Source organism: Acanthochromis polyacanthus, chromosome 19 (assembly GCF_021347895.1).
Source record: "Acanthochromis polyacanthus isolate Apoly-LR-REF ecotype Palm Island chromosome 19, KAUST_Apoly_ChrSc, whole genome shotgun sequence".
Lineage (NCBI taxonomy): Eukaryota > Metazoa > Chordata > Actinopteri > Pomacentridae > Acanthochromis > Acanthochromis polyacanthus.
The window spans coordinates 4,868,651-4,884,326 of NC_067131.1; positions in this window are offsets into that span (position 1 = coordinate 4,868,651).

Genomic DNA, 15,676 nt, shown 5'->3' on the forward strand with positions numbered 1-15,676 from the left:
CTAAGCTTAAAATCATATTTTATTAAAATCACTTTATTCTATTTAAAAATTCGCCAAAAATGAACCATTTGCAGAAACAAGATTCTGTAAAAAACAAAAAATTCTGTGATTTTTTGCACAACCATGAAGCCATGATTGACTCCTTAGTGAATAAAAAGTCACATGACTACAATTCAGGGACTAGGCCATACATGTTTCCTAGAAGATAGGAAGCAAGAGTGTAAATACAAAATTAATTCTACAATATGTGGATCCATTGTTATGTTTAGGTTTGGTAACACTTGTGGGAGCTTGGTAAATGTTGTAGCTTCCAGGATTGATCATTTTTTTAAAGAAATAAAACTATCAAAATAGGGTTTTCTAATCATCAGTGAGCCTTTCAACACCATCAGCTAACACAATGTAGCATTAGAACACAGGAGTGATGGTTGCTGGAAATGTTCCTCTGTACCTCTATGGAGATATTTCATTAGAAATCAGCCATTTCCAGCGAGAATAGTCTTTTACCACATTAACAATGTCTAGACTGGATTTCTGATTCATGTTATGTTATCTTCATGGGGAAAATGCTTTTCTTTCAAAAATCAGGCCAAACCTTTGAATGGTAGTGTAATTCAACTTAATTTATGGCATTTTAACTGTGTCAGCCTGCAGAGAAGTCATTTCTGAGTTCTCTCTACTTCTATTCATGGTTGTGCTGCTTCATAAGAGGTGAAGGATTTCATATTGCAGTGGAAAATGTGACAAAAGCGAAGAAGAAATCACCCAGAGACTGCTCAGAGGGAGTTCAGAGGGTTGAAGCCAGTGGCAGGTGAAGTGAATAACACTGATTACCTCATTACAAAGGCACCTGTCAGTGGGTGGGATACGTCAGGCAGCAGGTGCTCTTCAAGCCAATGTGTTGGAGTCAGAAAAGCTCAAGCAGTGACAGGAGGGACTTTATAATAGTAACAGACAGGTGGCTGGGTCTGCAGAACAGCAGGTCCTGTGGAGTCTGCAGCGGTTACCCAAAGTGGTCCAAGGACGGGCAGCCGGGGAACTGGAGACGGGTTCATGGAGGCTTGTTGATGTGCATGTTGTCAGATCCCACAGAGGAGCTTCTGCAGCACAAACTGCTGGAAACTTTAAAGCTGGCTATGAAGAGTGGTCAGAGTGGCCACGGTGACCTCTGAAAGCTCCTACAATCAGGACGGAGCATCCTGGTCTGATGAATGGAGCTTTCTTTAACACAATATGGACGGACAGGTGTGTAAAAAAGTTGTTTATCTAGGAAAGAGATAGCAGCAGAATGCATTGTGGGAAGAAAACAAGCTGGTGGAAGAAAAATGATGCTCTGGAGAAAGTTCTGCTGTGAATGCTTTGGATCCTGCATTCATGTGGATGTTACTTTGATATCTGAACGTTGTTGCAGGCCACGTATACACCCCTTCATAGCAGAGCAAACGTTGTTCAGGGACGGTTTCGGGAACCTGATCAAGAGTCAAAGTTGTTGATTTGGCCTCTCAATTCTCCAGGTCTCAATGCAGTCAAGAATATGTGCCGGAAAAACTCATCTTAAAGGACATTCTGCTAACACTTTGGTGCCTGAAATTACAGGAAACCTTCAGAGATGCTGTTTTGGAGGCACCAAAGGAATGTCTACAGTATTTGGTAGGTGATCCTAACCCTGTGTCTGATCAGTAGATATGCTTAAGTCTTATTTGTTAAACATGTAGACACTCCTTTATAGCAGAGCAAACATTGCTCAGGGATGGTTTGAGGAACATGATGAAGAGTTAAAGATGTTGGTTTGGCCTCTAAATTCTCCAGATCTCAATCTGATCAACCACATGTGTTGGAAAAAAACTAGTCTTTAAAGTATCTTCTGCTGAAACCTTCAGAGATGCTGTTTTGGAGGCACCAAAGATACCTAAATATGGTTGTAGACTATGTGTGCGTCCCTTCATAGCAAAGCAAAGATTGTTCAGGCGTGGTTTGAGGAACATGACGAAGAGGCCTCTACATTCTCCAGAACTCAATCCAATCGAGCGTTTGTGCTGTAAAACCAAGGCTTGACGGATCTTCTGTTGACATCTCGGTGCCTGAAACCTTTAGAGATGCCTCAACAGCTTGAAGCTGTTTTGGAGGAATTAAAGGAACCTCCAGTGTTTGGTAGGTGTGTCTATTCTTAAGGTTCATTTAGATCTCATTACTTCTATATTTGACCAACAACAAAGTAAGAAAACCACATTATCACTGCATCAACACTTTGAAACCCCCCTCTGACACGCTCCAGAGCAATAGTTTAAAATGTAAATGTCCCTGTGTACCATAATCCAAGATGAGCACTTAATCCTTCTTAGATTAGGGGCAGCGGTGTTTGTGTGGCGGTACGTGCACACCTCCCCTCGGTGAACTGTATTTGCATAATTGGCAAACAATGTTCTTTACAGTCGCACGCAGCAACTGTAGAAAACCCAGCGGGGCCGAAAATAATGGCCAGACCAAGAGTGAACGAGATTTGTCCGGTCAAATCAGCGGCGGAGCGGGAAGACGGGCGCTGGCAGCACTGCTCAGTTCATCAGCGCATGTCACAGTGCATTCTGACTTATTGACAGATCAACTCAGATGTCTCTCGGTGCGCTGCAAGGTTTCCCAGTGAGAGACAGCATGTCACAAGGCTATGACTGCCAATTCTTCAACCCATGATGGCTTTGGTGTCACAGATGGGAAGGCTGCTGGCAGGAGGAAAGGAAAAAAAAAACGGTCAAGGATGTCTGCTGGTGTGTCGTTGGCCCTCGGTGAGCTCCAGTCTGTTCTGATTCTGCAGAAATGATGTTTAAAAAGCGACATTATTGCACCTGCCTTGCTAAATCCTAATGTCATGGCTTCGCGATCCACCTTTTTAGCTGGTAGTTGGAGCAATTTGGATTAAGGGTTAGCAGCTCAGCAAATTGTAGAAAGCCTGTCATCCGCTCCCTTAACGCCTCTAAACTCGTGCAGTACAAAAATGGAGCAATATTTCTTCTCCCCTCCCCCACAAAAAAAAAACAATCTCCTGAGGTTTAAAAAAAAAAATGAAGCGCCACATAAATAGGGACTGAAGAGTGAAAGTTGTGGCTTCCTTGTACAAACAAGGATCCAGGTTGGAGTCGGACCAGTGAGGGAAGAAAACGGAGATGTGGGGGAAAGGTCTGCAGCGAAGGGCCAGGTTATACGGGGTCACTGAGCGGTGACACCGACAGGCTGACGGAGTATCTCCATCTGGTGGTCAAAGCATGGAGCACAGTGGAAACCAGCACCACCTGGGAATGAAACGCAAAGATACTCGGCTAGAAATAGGTGCCATGGTATTGCATAGTTTGCTGATATGTCGATTATAAGTTAAAGAAAAGCACCCTGAAAAATAAAGGCGCTAACTGGAACCTGTCACGCCAAAGAAAAAACATTTTTAGCTCCAAAAAGAACCATCATGAAGGAATTTAGTAAACTTAACTGCTCTTTTTGAATTTACTAAATGTGAATATGTGAATTTTCCCCATTTTTCTCGTGACTTGGACCTACAATGTCTCATTTTCAGTGCAAAAGCTTCTTTAATGAACCATTTCTGCAAACAGATCTTCAAAGAACCCCTAAAGGTTTCTCAAAGAACCATCAAAAAAGGGTTTCTTTAGGCACCAAAAGACCGTTAACATGAAAAAGAAAATATTACTGCTTCGAAAATGGGTTTGTTTCAAGCTTGATCACCAACAAGTTTTGGAGCAACACCAATAAAACATCCACCAAATGCAAAAGGTATCACATTTTCTAACAAACGTATGTAGAGTGTGCAGCAACTTGAAACAAATTGTGCAACTTTTTACAGGTTTTGAGTGTCTTCCAGCAATAAAACAAGCTGTAAACACACAAATTACCATCTTGTAAAGTTGCATTCAAATGTTTTAGCAAATGGCTGATCATTTGTGCACGGAGCAGCATTAGCATTAATGCTAAGTCATTATTTACACTCCTTTTAGCTCCGTTTTTGGTCTCTACCAGCTCCTCGTGGAGATATTTCAGATTTTCGCTGCTAAATGCTTCACTGTGTCCACACTCTGGTTCATAACAGTCTGTCTGCAGGCTGGTTCTGGGCAGGTGATGCAAATCTGGTTGGTTATCGCCAAAAACGGCTGTGTGCTGCAAAAGTTATAACTGTGAGCATCTGCATACTGGCGGGGATACATGGAGCAGAGGTCTGGTCTCCTCCCCGAGGAAAGTTGGAACATCTCACACCTCATTTCCTGCAGTCAGGTGAATTTTTACACACCGATTTGTGCCTTTTCTTACCAATTTGCACCATTTCTGCATCAATTTATTGTGGAAATGTCATACTGATTTTATCCATTGACTTTTGAGTGACCCTTTAGCTTAAATAATTTATCTTTGAGCATCAAACACCACATTTCCTGCATTCAGGTGAATTTTATTGATTTGCACCTTTTCTGCATCATTTTATGGCAGAAATGTCTTATTTATGTCAAGGAAAACCCTAAATTCATGCACCTGGAGACAATGTAAAACTTAACATAACATATATGGATCTAATTATGTTTTCCACGGCAGACTGGGTGCTCGTATGAGCTCATATTTTTAAATTGACAGTCAAAATCTGACCTATTTATGGGCGAAAAAAGACATTTTTGCAGCATCATAGTAGTTTTCAAAAGGTTTTCTGTTTTTTTTCAGATATGTAGGACGACGTGTTGCATGCATCCTTTATTAAATCTACACCTTTGGCCCTAAAAGTGAATGAAATCCATATTTTTAGAAGCCATAAGCCCAAAACAATGAGGTAAGGGAGTCGGAGGCTTGTATTTTTGTTTTGTTTTTTTTAATGTCCATGCTGATTTTTATCCGTTGACACCGTAAAAATACAGATTTCTGCAGAAATTTTGAATGGACAACAGCCTGAAAAACCACAATATCAGTCTCAATAAGAAATTTTCAGCATCAAACAGTTCGTTTCCTGCGTTCAGATGAATTTTATGCACTGATTTGTTTCCTTTCTCACCAATTTGTTCCTGTTCTATCAGTTTATGGTGGAAATGTCTTTATTTATGTCAAGAAAAACACTAAATTCATGCACCTGGAGACAATTTGACACATAAGGGAACGTATATGAATCTAATTATGTTTTCCCTGGCAGACAGAGTGCTGGTATGAGCTCATAATTTATGTTTGACAGTCAAAATATGACCCATTTATGGGGAAAAACTGATATTTTTGCAGCATCATAGCAGTTTTAAAAAGTTTTCTGCTTCTCTCCGATATTTAAGACGACATATCCCGTCTAAAATCTGCGCCTTTTGCCCTAAAAGTGAATGAAACCCACATTTTTGGAGGCAATCAATCAAAAACAACGAAGAGTCAGAGGCTTGATTTATTTATTTTTGTTCGTTTTTTTTTTTTTTTTTTGTAATCATGCTGCTCTTATCCATCGATACAATAAAATTACTGATTTTGCAGCAATTTTTGCAGAGATTCTGAGCGACCCTTTATTTTAATTATGTACACTTCTTTTATTTTTCAGGACAACAGTCTGCCAAGCAACAAGACCAGTCTCATAAGCCTAAAATGGGAACATTTTAGCATCAAACACTTCATTACGTGCATTCAGGTAAAATACATGCACTGATTTGTTCCTTTTCTGGCCAATTTGCAACTATTTTATATCATTTTATGGTGAAAATGTCTTTCTTTATTGCAGGAACAATGTTAAATTCTTGCATCTAATCATATTTTTCACAGCAGAGTGGGTGCTCATATGACTTCATAATTCATATTTTGACAGTAAGAAAGATCCAATTTTGGAGACCTTTGCACTATGATAGGAGTTTTTCAAAAGGTTTTCTGCTTCTCTCGGGTATTTAGGATGAGATATCCCTTCTGAAATCTACATCTGTGCACATTTTTGAAAGCCATAGGTCAAAAACAATGAGGTAAGAGTCAGACTTTTGTTTGTTTGTTACCTCCGCCAAGGAGGTCATGCGATCGGGTCCGTTTATTTATTTGTCTGTCTGTGTGCGTGTCTGTGGACAGGATTTTTCCGAAACTACTTGTCGGATCTTCATGAAATTTTCACCAGAGGTGGATCTTGGCCCAGGGAAGACTCCATTCAAATTTTGTGTTGATCCGGATAAGGATCTCGATTCTGGATCCGGATTTAGATTTTCCAACTTTACCATCCACATCTTCCCTTGGCAGAGGTCAGAAATCTCGGATTGCTCTTGTTTATTTAATTCTTTGGCGCTATAAAAATGCACATTTCTTTAGTTTTGATTGACTGTTCATCTTAAACACCTTTCTTATTTTCCAGGACAACAACTTGAAAAACCACGAGGTCAGAGTATAATCTGTCATCCTGCAGCTGACATCTAATTGGGAATTAATTGCATAAAGGAGCCGACTGTGATTCAGGAGTGTGAAGAACTCGTCTTGTAAACTGTGTAATTGGGTCCTTTTGCATCAGCAGCAGGTAAGTGTGAATGACTTCAAGGTTCCACTCATCTTTTTTATTTATTATTAACTTAGTTGCGGGCAGGTTTGGCTCTTGAAGTCCGTGAAGTGTGGGTTTGTGGGTGGAAGCTGTTGTGGGGGCTGTGATCTCACAAAGGCAGCTTTTCCGCCAACCAATCCCCTCGCCGGCTGTTTGGATGAAAGCCCGGCCCCCTCTGATCGCCCTCCTCCTTCCCTCTCTCTCTCTCTTTGGCATGTGCACATACACAATCACACACGCATATATATATATATATATATATATATATATATATATATACACACATACACACTCTCTTCATGCTCCCTCATAGCAGGAATTTTCCACCACTAAGCAGCGGGAGAACACTGCAGCCAGCTGAGGGACGGTTAGCGGACGGCCTCGTCACACTTTTCACAAAATAAGGAACTTTTTTTTTATTTGCACGCATGTGTTGCTTACCAGGATAAGAATCCACCCAGTGAGACCAGGAGAGACGGGACTTCTTTCTAAAGAGTCTCTCGTGGATCCTCTCTTCTTCTTTTCCGTCTAATCCTTGCAGCCTTATCAGCGCCCGCCTGCTGCACAAATCATGCCTGTACATGCCACACATGTATACATTAGAGGCCTGTTATGTAAGCGTGAGCCCACCCACTTCCCTTCCCCTCCTGCATACGTTTCCCGGCTTTCTCTGGAATCAGGTCAGGTGAGGACCTCAGGCTGCCTTCAAACAGCCCCCTGATTGAACACATATACAGTACATGCTGTTGGAAAAGAAAGCAAAATGATAAGGAAGGGAAAAAAAACAAGCGAGTATTTGAGGAACATTTCTTCTAAACACTGCATGGATTCCTGGAAAATGATACAGAGAAAAAAAAATCCTTTATGAACAAAATATTACAAAAATGAGACGAACGACGCAAAACAAAATAAAGAAAAAATTTAGACAAAAAAATGGAGGAACAAAAAACTACATAGACACAAATGAGACCACAAATGACAAAGGCAACAAACAAAACAACAAAAAGAGACAAAAAAAAACAGTAAAGCAAAACACAAAATGACCAAAATAAGACAAAACACAAGCGAGACAAAAAAAGAAACCTGATGAAAGAAAACTACAAACATGAGACAAATGCCAAGTCAGACAAGATAAAACAAGACAAAATATTACAAAAACACAACCCAAAATGATAAATGAGACACAAAATGGCAAACGCGACAAACAAAATAACAAAAATGAGACAAACGACAAAACAAGAGGCAAAAATTGACAAAGGAAGAAACAAAAAACTAAAGTAGACACAAGAGAGACAAAAACTACGAATAAAGCAAAACGCAAAATAACAAAAATAAGACAAAACACAAGCGAGACAAAAAGAAAATAAACAAAACAAAAATATGACCGACAAAAACGAGGCAAATATTACAAAAATGGGACCCAAAATGGCAAAAGCGAGAAACGAAACTAAAAAAAAAAGCACAAAACAAGCAAGGCAAAAAAGCACAAAACGATTCCCAAAATAACGAATAAAGCAAAACACAATGACAAATATGACAAACACAAGCGAGGCAAAAAGGAAATGCAAAAAATGAGAAACAAAACATGAGACAAAAGACGGAAGTCAGACAAAAAGAGAACAAAAATTACAAAAAAACGAGACACAAAATGACAAAAGAAAAATCTAGTATTTTACTTTATGATCCAAACAACTTGTCACGGTCTAGAAATTATTTTAAATTTAGTTTTACTAATGTACAATCTGCAGTTAATGTCTTCTCTGTAATTTTTACACTTTGAGGGCCGGATAGGACCCTCTGGAGGACCGGTTTTGGTCCACGGGCCTCATGTTGGACACCCCTGGCCCAGATGGCAGGTTTGCTTTCACAAATCCTGATTTTTGGAGTCGAACGACAGCTGGCTAATAATGAGAACGCATTCCTTCGAGGCGAGACGCTGCGGGAGAAATCGTCTTTCTTAAAATGCGTAGGACAGTTTTAAGATCTAGAGCGGCGAGAAAACGTCCAAAGCACACATCTGAGTGTTTGTTTTACTGCACTTTGTCTATTTACGTCTGCAGATTTCAATTAGAACACACATCTTTGAAGGCTGTTTTCTCAAACTCTGAGCCAGAAATCTCCACTTTCAGTATCTCTTATAAATCTTCCACTTTAATTACATCTATATTCTGGAGGTTTTACTGAAGGGTTTGTTCGTTTATCATTTATAAGCCGCCTATAGGACATTTCACTCCTGAAAGCACGGCAAAGATTCCTTTATTTCCCTGAGAGACATTTTAAATCCCCTCTGTAGAAACCTTTGCCTCTCATTTCTCAACAAAATTAACCAGTAATTTATGCAAATGTGTGAATATTTAATGACATAATGGCTCATTTGCTCAGTTTTATGCACTGATTTGTGCCTTTTCCCACCAATTTGCACCATTTCTGCATTGATTTACAATGGAATTGTCTGGGTTTTTCATTTATTTCTTAAACGACACACTGAACTTATCTATTGACACGATAAAAATACTGATTGTGCAGAAATTTTGAGTGAAACTTTATCTTAAACATTTACACCTTTCTTATTTTCCAGGATGACAGCCTGCAAAACCACAACAAGGTCAGACACGCAAGTCTATAATATGAATGTTTGAGCATCAAACATTCCAATTTGTGCCTTTTCTGCACCAATTTGTGGTGGAAATGTCTTCATATATGTTTAGAAAACACAAAACTCATGCACCTGAAGATAATAGAACAAACATGGATCTAATTATAGCTCATAATTTATATTTTGACAGTAAAAAAAAGTCCCAGTTCTGGAGACAAAAAGACATTTTTGCAGCATTATAGCAATTTTTCAAAAGCTTTTCTGCTTCTTTCAGATGTTTAGGATGAGATATTGCTTGCATCCCTTATTAAATCTACCTCTATGGCCAAAAAAGTGAATGAAGTCAATATTTTTGAATCCATAAGTCAAAAACAATGAGGTAAAAGAGTCATACTTGTTTTTTGTTTACTGATTTTGCAACTAGTTCTGCAGAGATTTTGAATGACAGTTAAGTTACAACATGTACACCTTTCTTGTTTTCCAGGACAACGGCCTGAAAAAACCACAACAAGGTCAGCCTCATAAGTCTTTAATATGAACAGCTGAGCATCAAACTTCATTTCCTGCATTCAGGTGAATTTTTATGCACTGATTTGTTCCTTTTCTGGCCAATTTCTGCCTTTTTTGCACCATTTTATGTGGAAACGTCTTGATTTATGTCAAGAAAAACACTAAATTCATGCACCTGGAGATAATTTAGAGACATAATAGAACATATACAATCCAATTATGTTTTCAACAGCAGACTGGGTGCTTGTATGAGCTCATAATTCATATTTTGACAGTAAAAACAGCCAAGTTCTGGAGACATTTTTGCCGCATCATAGTAGTTTTTCTAAAGGTTTTCTGCTTGTTTCAGATATTTAAGATGACATGTTGCTTCTTTCCCCTCTGAAATCTACCTCTATGGCCTTAAAAGTGAATTAAATACATATTTTTGGATACCATAAGTAAAAAAAAAAAAAAAAAAAACAGCACTGATTTGTTCCTTTTCTGGACAATTTATGCCTTTTCTGACCAATTTGCATCATTGAAATCCATGTTTTTGGAAACCATAAGTTAAAAACAATGAGGTAAGAGTCAGAGGCTTGATTCATTTATATTTTTTGTTTCTTCATTTTATCCACTGACACCATAAAAATATTTATTGCACAGAGATTTAGAGTGACTGTTAATCTAAAATGTGTGCATCTTTTTTATTTCCTGCTAAAAAAAAAAAAAAATCCTTGTTTCATTGTAAGCAATCACCTGGGGACATTTCACATTGACATCTGTTCTTGAAATTTTTATCCGATCCACTTGCACACTCTTCCCAAAAGTGAAATCTTGAAAGAACTTTTGGTGAAACAGCCTGTGGCCTCTTTGAAATTTACATGAGAAGATCGATATCCGTGAGTTAAATATGCGACCCGGAGGTGATCGCCTCAGCGCAGAGCCAGAAAGCAGGATGGAAACAGCTGGTCTGGCTCTGAAAGCACCTCTGGAGAGCTCTAACCACATCTCACCGAACGACTATTTATTCATCCGTGTTTCCCGCTCTGACAACAAGACTCCGGGAGAAATAATCCGTCGGTCTGTTGCTCAACAAGAAAAAATATCGGCGCTTAACTCCCTCCTGAAACCACAAGCTGTCATCTTTACATTATAATTTACGGAATAAACACAAAACATGCTCTGAGTTAGTTGGGGAGCTTCAGTTTCCAGCCACTTTCAGATAGCTTTTCTACAGATTTAAGCTCAGAGGAAAGACTCCTAAGAACAGCCGGAAGAAACCAAATAAACTTCAGCTCATGTTGATGTTGTATCAGATTAGAATAAAACAATTTCTTCCTCTTTTTTTTTTTTTGTTGACATTTTATGGACATCCACATGAACGACAAAAAGGCCTACAAGCTGCCTTTGAGATGTTTTTAAACTCATTTTTGTGCTGAAATGTGAGAAAATCCTTCCTTAAATCACTTCTTGTCAAAAATCCCTTGTTTCTCTTAATTATTTGTGCTCCTGCAAGCAGTTTAGATTTGTTTCATGTTGAAATTAATACGGAAACTAACAAGATCAGTTATTGCAATTTTTATTTAAAAAACATTAAACATGTTGTCAGATTAATGCAAATGAGGGCATGTCAGAAAGGAGCTGAAGTATTTATGCTAAGCTAATTGCCTCTTTTTTTTGTGAACAGTCAATGAAGGTGCTTTAAACCTGCATTCTTTCTAGCAGCCAGCAGGTGGCGACTCCTCTAGTCTTCATTGTATAGAGGTCTAGGAGAAAATGACTCAACTTCTCACTTGATTTGCTACTTCAGGAAACATTTTCCTCAAGTTTTAGGTCTCATTTGACAATTTTATATCTTCTTTAATACATTATGTTGTGAATTTGATTGAAAAAAATGGTGCCATTTAGAGGAAAATAAATGATATAGTAAGGTACATTTTGGTCAGATCTACTTCTTCCTCATGACTTTGTGTAAATAAACATGACAGGGTAAATCTATAAAATTACATTTTTAAATGATTTAGCATTTTTCAATCCTTAATTTACTTAATTTGTCTTTCAAATAGTGACAAATATCTGTAAACATTTGTTAGCAGATTTAAATACAGTAAAAACTGTAATTTTACAATGAAATGTTAATTATTATATTTTTTCAAAAAATACATAAATTTCTATGTGAACATCAAAATGAATATTTCAGTCAAAATGTAAATGAACGCCTATTTTCTGTGATTTCACTAATTATTTGCAGTTTAACAAAACATAAAAACTCTTAAATGTTTAATTCTGATTCAAAAAAGGCCAAAAAATGCATGTCTGAAAGAACTTGTGGCATTTATGTTAAGCTAATTGCTTTTTTCTAGTTAATACCTTAAAAAGTTGCTTTAAACCTGCATTTTTCTAACAGCCAGCAGGGGGCGACTCTTGTGATTGTTAAAAAAAAAAAAGTCAGATTCTATAGAAGTCTATGAGAAAATGACTCAACTTCTAACTTGATTTGCTACCTCAAGAAATATTTTCCTCATAAGTTTTTGGTCTCAATTGGTAGTTTTAAATCTTCTTTAATACATTATGGTATAAATTTGATAAATTGTGGTCCCCTTTAGAGGAAAATAAACAGTTAAGAAAGTTATCCTTTACAGCTTGTGAAGTTTCTATTGATAGTTCTCAGATCTACTCCTTCCTCATGACATTGGTTTTCAAAAGACTAAAACACCAAATTTAAGGTTTTAAAACTGCAGTCTACAAACCAACAGGTGACTTTCGAATGGCTACGTCCATTTTCCACGTACAGTTTATGGTTTTGTTTCATATTTAAGTCACAGATATGAGAGTAAAGTTGAGTTCTTCATTGCTGCAGCTTTGATATTAACATACGTCCAGCTTGGTGTCAATAGTTCTTAGTGAAGTCTTTTCCTGTTAAAACATGACAGTGGCCTAAACACAAAGCCAGATTCATATTTTCACACCTCAGCCTCATTCAACACCCCTGGGATGAATCCAAGCGCTACGAGCCAAGTCTGATCATCCGGCATCCATGTCGGCCTCGCTAATACTCTGGTGGCAGAATGGGAGCAAATCCCTGCAGCCAGGTTCCAGGAAACTCCTTTTTTTTTTCACCAGAGTGGATGCTCCAAAAGCAACAGATTATTGCCCGTTCCTCTAGAATGAGATGTTCTGCAGCCACATATGGGATTAATGATCAGGTGTCCATGCACTTTTGCAACGCATGCTTTGAACTTTTCTGCATTTTCCTTTACCCAAAAAAAAGCTAAATAAGTTCCAGATTGTGTCTCTGAGCAACTACAAGGGGGGGAAGAAAGAAGAAGGGGGGGAAAAAAAACTTGGAAATGATCATGTGGGATTCCTGAGGAAAGAGATCTCCTGGGATGGAAGAATCCATTACCGGCCGAGTCGACATACTGCGAGAGGACGCGAAAAATGTAAAATGTATGCTTTAAAAGGGGAACAAGAGTGGGAATCTCAGCCAAGTGAAGCATGAATAACGAGCAACCAGCAAAGAACATGGCATTCTCTAAATTTCGAGTAGTTATGACAAAAGCACCGGTGTGTGAAATAAGTGTGAGGGTTGGATTTAATAAGGAGATTAGAGTCAGGGGGAGGCGCAGACAGCAGGGAAATATGTAGCGTAAACACACAGAGGACAGTGTGTGCGTGTGAATCCCAGCCCATGTGACTGGGTCAAGGAGTTGCTGAGAGGTATATGGAGGGTTATCCCAGGACGAAAGGAGGAGGGGGACGTCTCCTGTGTGCTGCATACCATTAGTAGTCTCAGCATAAACACCGCACCGCCTCGGCCAGAACGTTGCCCCGACAATGCATATAAAGTCATGCAACACGCAGCCCTGATTTACCGACTCTCTCCCCTCGGTGGAAACGCTTCCAGCAGATAAACCTGTTGGTGGGAGCTAAACCGTGAATCATGAGGCCGTGTGCTGCGACACTCTGTGTTCTGGCCTCGGATAAAAACAAAAGGAAAGTGTTGGAGATGAGACACCGATTCATCGCTAAAAAGAGTTCAAGTTTTCTTCTTCTCACCCAGATAGTTTCACGACTCCTGCTCATAGTTTGATATGTAAACTGTATGGAAAACGTTTTAATGTGGGCACCTACAAATGCTAGTGTAGACATACACTGTAAAACAAATCGCAAAAAAAGTGAAAATCTGGCGGCAACGAGCCAGAAAAAATATGCTAAAATATGGTGGAATACTGAAGGTTCAATAACTGTGAAAACTTTGAAGATAACAGATGTGTGCAAAATAAGGGCAGTTTTTGCTGATTTAAATACGGTAAAAACAGGAAAATTTTACACACATCGTAAAAGAATCAATTACTGTGTTTACAAATACTGATTCATTTATTTTTTTAAATGTTGATGTTATGTACCACTTTGGCCTGTTTTTTGTAGTATTTTTTTTAATAGTAAACTTGTAAAATGCTACTTTTTTCTGTTATTTTATTAAATAGCTTTAATTCAAGATAAAGAAAATCTGTAAAATAATTTTGGATTTTTTAAATATATTCTCCAGTCCTTCATATACTTTTTTTTTTCTTCTACTACTGGAAAAAACATGCAAAATAAGGATTTATATCAGACTTAAATACAGTAAAAACTGTAATTTCACAAACACTGTTAGAAAACTAAAATATGAAAAATTGTAAATGAATGCCTATTTTTTTCTGTCATTTCACTAGTTATCTGTAATTTAATAAAACATGTAAAATCTGAATCCTAACAGTAAATTTTTTGATGTAGTTTCAAAAAACCGATAAGTAGCATGATGAAAAACGTGCAAATAGTTTTTCTCATAAACGTGTGCAGAAAAAGTCCCCAGAATACAGAAATGTAAGTATTAACACTCATATTTTCATAGGGAGGATTCCTGCTCGGTGTGTAAATTAAATCCACACCCATGCCTAAACATTACATGTGTGATTGCTGAACATCTCCCTCCTTAATCCGTGGAAATTAATTTTGTTATAACAGCCTCTAGTCTTCTGGGAAGAACCTGGCTGCAGAAAATTTCCCTCACATGAACACAATTTATGCAAATGTGTTGGACGTGATTCAGGTCAGGGCTGCCGGCCGGTTGTGCATGAGATCATATTGGCACACCTCAGCAAATTATGAATACATATTTAAAAGCGTTCCGGTTGTCTGAAACATCACGGTGTGCTGTAGGATTAGAGCTTGTCTTGATTTATAGCGGTCCAAACCATAAAACTGAAGGTTCACCTGCCCACATATATGATGCAGTGTGGTTCATTTGGCGAGCAGAGTGGAATGAGCAGCGCTTATCTAAGATACCCTAAACCCGCCCACTAATAAATTCTTCATTGCGTTGTGACATTTGTTTAGGCAACAAGGCTACACAAGACATAATTCAGTTCCTGCAGCGCATCCCAAGGGCCGAAGTTACGTCTGTACTGTAGACAGAACATAAAACATTAACTATAAACAAGTTAACACAAGCCACGAAAAATAGTGTTTCAAGCATCTTACCTCATTGAACCTGACGTATCCAGTTTAATAAAACAAAGCGATGAGTTCGAAGGAGTTCGTGGGAGTTCATGACCTGATAGTCGAACCAACAGTATACTACAGAAGTAAAAAAACACATAAATGTGAAATAATTCAGAATTTTATCATCTGTCATAACTGTTTTTCTTCTTATGAACAATCAAAAATGAAAACTTCAGAGAGACTTTATTAAAAGTACAATAGAAGTAGAAACTCAAGGCAAAAAAGTGAATACACCTGTGATTAATGACACTAAACTGAGTCCACCCGTGATTTTGGCTGATTTTTGAACACCAGAACTGTCTCAGCTTGCGACGATGTCTACATCATGGCTCCAAATGGAAAAGACTCGCCAGAGAACCTGAAAATGTGATTGTGAGGCTTCACAAAGATGGAAAGAAAGATCAACTAAAAATCAGAAACACAGCTACAGCAGTAATCAGGAGGTCAAGAACGAGCCGCAGTACCACTAATCAGAGCTGCAGTAGTAATTCTAGTAAAACGCTGCCACAGACAGTTCAATACTTGCA